The following is a 4494-nucleotide window of genomic DNA, read 5'->3' on the forward strand; positions in this document are numbered from 1 at the left end:
TGGAGGGAAAGTTTGTGGTGTTGAGCTTTATTAATTAAGGAAAGGTAAACAAATAGTGGAAGTGGTTCACCTTATTGGCCTATTTGGGGAGAAGTGGGAGAAGGGAGGAGCGTGCAAGGGATAAGTAAGAGGCACGGAGGAGAAAAAGCAGGCAGGTTCAGTTGGATAAGTTTGGAAGATGTTAGGATATTGAGAGAGAGAGAGAGAGAGAGAGAGAGAGAGAGAGAGAGAGAGAGAGAGAGAGAGAGAGAGAGAGAGAGAGAGAGAGAGAGAGAGAGAGAGAGAGAGAGATTATAAAGTACACGAGAAAAAAAGAGGAAAGGAAATTAGTTTTAGATGTATGAAAGTGTTAGAATAAAGGTCTTAGAGGACAAAATTAAAATGATTTGGTAGATACTGTAGAAGCAGAACCACTGGAATACATTAGATAGTGAAGGACTAATAAAGAAAACACAGGAAGAGTTTACGAAGATGATATAGTAGATACTGGAAATTGACAACTGTTTTAATGGATGTAGATCAAGAATGAGGCGAGGAAGAGAAAGTGTTGAAGTGAAAGTGTGCTGGAGGTGTGAAGATGATTTGTGAGGGGCAGAAAGGGCGAGGGGCGTTACTGGGGAAGGTGATGATTCGCGTCAAACAAGCAGTTAGACAATTAGCAGCAGAGGGCCTTTTAGTGGTGCTCTAATAGGGGCGTTAATGGGGAGGTTGGGCGAGGGGAGAAGGGGGAAAGGGGTGAGAGTTTTTAAGCTAGATAGAACTGAAAGGGTGTAGTGGAGTAGAATAATGAGTGAGTGTCATGGCGAAGGGGTGATGTGTCTCTTATGATGAGTCTGTCTCTCTCTCTCTCTCTCTCTCTCTCTCTCTCTCTCTCTCTCTCTCTCTCTCTCTCTCTCTCTCTCTCTCTCTCTCTCAGTTTGCTCTCCTCTGCTCAAGTCAAAGATATTTAAAGTTTTCATATTTCAAGTTTTCATCCACACCCTGTAGTTTTATTTTTTTCTTCAGTACGCTCTCTGCTCTCCTTTAGGCGTCTTGCTCTCATTTTTACTCTCCCTTAATTTTTCACTTCTGCCTGACCTGGCCCAATCCCTGGCTCGTAGCCCCGCCACTCCCCCTTCCCGGCCTCCCAGGAGCAGCTAACAAGTCACGTCAGCATCAGCGGGTGCGGGTAATCAGTTATTGTCGAGGGACACGTGGCCGCCACTCAAGCCGCCGCCTTTGGTCGCCTTGACGGCTAGCGTGGTGGCAAGGGCCTCGCTCCCCATGATGGAGGAGGCCGCCCCAATGATGCTGCCACATTCCTGCACACAGGGACCTGCACCAGTCCTGACGTCTCATGACCAAGTGTCCTTACTTATGTTCCAGAACAAAGGCGGGGAGACAGCTCTGCACTGCGCGGCGCAGTATGGCCACACCGAGGCGGCACAGCTTCTGCTGGCCCGCGGCGGGGACCCCACCGTGCCCAACCTGCAGGCAGAGACGGCGCTGGATCTGGCGGCGCAGTACGGCCGCCTTAACACGGTGGAGGTGCTGGTGCGGGCACACCCGGACCTCTTGCGGCCTTATACCGTGGCTGCCGCCAGCGCCGCCGTCTTCCCCCACACGCCCCTGCACCGCGCCTCCAGGAATGGCCACAGGTAGGTGACGGGGCGGGCAGGGAACTCTTACTAACATGGAGCCGTAGGCAGCCCAACAGAGAATGGCTCGTAGTGGTAGTTAATATCCTCATGACCTATGTTGAAGTTGTACATGTGTAAATACGAAGCCAGTAACACTTGTCATGCTGCGTACAGGCCGCCCTTCCTCGGCCGCTAATGCCACAACACTCCCTCTACTAACGCCCCCTTCCCCTCCCTGCCGCCACTCCCCGTCCTCCCTCCCTGTCTATTTCTCGATCCACTCCTCGTTTACCTACTACTACTACTACTACTACTACTACTACTACTACTACTACTACTACTACTACTACTACTACTACTACTACTACTATCATCATCACCATGACTACTCTGGTTTTCCTGTATCTGTATTCTCGCCGCCCCCCCCCCCCCCTCCTTTCCCTGTCCTTGTCTGGCCGGCGAGCAGGGAAGTAGTGAAGTTGCTGCTGACGCGGGGCCACCACGTCAATGTGCGCACGGGGCAGGGAGCGCCCCTCCACGAGGCCGCCCTCTGTGGCAAGGTATTGTGCCGCCTTCATCTCTCTACTCCGCTACACTTCTCTGGGTCCACCACCACTTTCCATCTCTTTGTTTATATTTTACTATCACTCTTATCACGCTTTTATCTCTTGATAGTACTCTTTTTATCGGGGTTATCATGCTACCTTTATCTTTACTTTCATTCGGTACACTTTCCCTTTCCCTCCCTCGCCTCCTTCCCTCCTCCTCAGCCTCCCTTCTCCTCAGGCTCCCTCCTCCCTCTTCCAGCCTTCCCGCGCCTCCTCGTGTGGTAGTGTGTCGGCTCCTGTGCCCTAGTAGTACACCTGTGTAGTGTCTGCCGCCTTGGCACCTTAACTCTGTGTGTGGTAGTCCTTGAGGGTGGTTTTGTTTGCCCTAATGAATTATTTATTCTTGTGTACCTGTAAGGAAACGGTGACTTTGTTTATGGTGACTTTACATTGATGTCCATTATTAACCTTATTAATAACTCTCTCTCTCTCTCTCTCTCTCTCTCTCTCTCTCTCTCTCTCTCTCTCTCTCTCTCTCTCTCTCTCTCTCTCTCTCTCTCTCTCTCTCTCTCTCTCTCTCTCTCTCTCTCTCTCTCTCTCTCTCTCTCTCTATCCTTTCCCTCCTCATCGCTGTCTGGTGGCGTGGTGGTGTGGGCATAACTCCTTCAGGTGGACGTGGTTCGGGTGCTGCTGGAGGCTGGCGCTGATCCCGAGGTGAGGGACGACCGGGGACACACCGTGCTGGACACCATCGCCCTCATCAACACGCCCATCACTCAGGAGATCACTAACCTCATCAAATGTACGCCAGTGTAACCACTCTTCTCCTCCTCTGCTTCTGGCCGCCTAAACCTTAACTCACTTTCCTTCTCCACTTTCCTTCCCTGCCTCGTCCTCCACCTTCTCGTTTCAGATAGGGTGCTCTCTCTCTCTCTCTCTCTCTCTCTCTCTCTCTCTCTCTCTCTCTCTCTCTCTCTCTCTCTCTCTCTCTCTCATTTCCTCCGTTTCTGTGCTTTTTTTTTATTTTTAAAGGGTTCGTTCGTCGTCGTGGTCCTCCTCCTCCTCCTCCTCCTCCTCCTCCTCCTCCTCCTCCTCCTCCTCCTCCTCCTCCTCTTCCCTGTCTTTAGCTAGCAGAGAAAAGATAATTTTAGAACTTCTCATGTAAAGAGGTGATGGGAATAACTGTTTCTATTTCTCGTATTTTTCCTGTTTTCATTCTATATTGATTCCCTCTCCTATCTCTTCCACTTCCTGTTTTTCTCACTTTTCGTAAATTTCCTGCGTCCTTCACCTACTCTCCTTCCCACAACACGAGAGAGCTAGGCAGGTGGTTAGGTAGGTAGGCAGGTAGGTTGGTGGGTGAGAGGGAAGGGCGGGAGGTAGGCAAGAGTGGAGGAGGTAAGCAGATAAGACAACAGTTAAAGATGATGGAGTGTAAGGAAATGAGAGAGAGAGAGAGAGAGAGAGAGAGAGAGAGAGAGAGAGAGAGAGAGAGAGAGAGAGAGAGAGACGTAGGAATAAGTAAGCAGGTAAGAAAGTGTAGTATGAAGGTGTATGTTAAGGTTGTATGATAGTGAGTTTACTGTAATATGCAACACTTGGCTACACCTCGATACTTCCTAAACATACATGCAACACATTTCTTTGCCTCGGTTCCTTTGATTATTTCGTAGAGGGAATGTTGAGGCTCAAAACTGTCTTTTTTTTTTTTTTTGTACAGTGAGAAGCTTGAATAATTGTTATGATGATGTAAATGACAGTGTAACGTAAATAATAGTGGTAATAGTAATAATAATGATAGTAACAATTATTTGCAAGTTACAAGATTAAAAGTACGGCGTCAGAAAATTAATTAACATTGTTGTAACACTACATTGTATTCACATAAACAGACTACGTCATACACACACACACACACACACACACACACACACACACACACACACACACACACACACACACACACACACACACACACACCATAGCAACCGTAGTCGCATTGTGAAGCTTGAAAATAATCACTTTTATCCCCTATTCATAAAGTAGACCTACAGTACAGAGAGAGAGAGAGAGAGAGAGAGAGAGAGAGAGAGAGAGAGAGAGAGAGAGAGAGAGAGAGAGAGAGAGAGAGAGAGAGAGAGAGAGAGAGAGGAGAGCCTGGAAGCAGCAAAAAAAAAAAAAGATGGTGCTTAGGTTTACGATTTAAAAATAATAATAAATAATAGTAATAATAATAATAATAATAATAATAATAATAATAATAATAATAATAATGACAAAACAAACCACCAGCACCACCACTCATTGAAAATTCAGCTTAAAGTACT

The sequence above is a fragment of the Scylla paramamosain genome, chromosome 8 (genome assembly GCF_035594125.1).
Source record: "Scylla paramamosain isolate STU-SP2022 chromosome 8, ASM3559412v1, whole genome shotgun sequence".
NCBI lineage: Eukaryota > Metazoa > Arthropoda > Malacostraca > Decapoda > Portunidae > Scylla > Scylla paramamosain.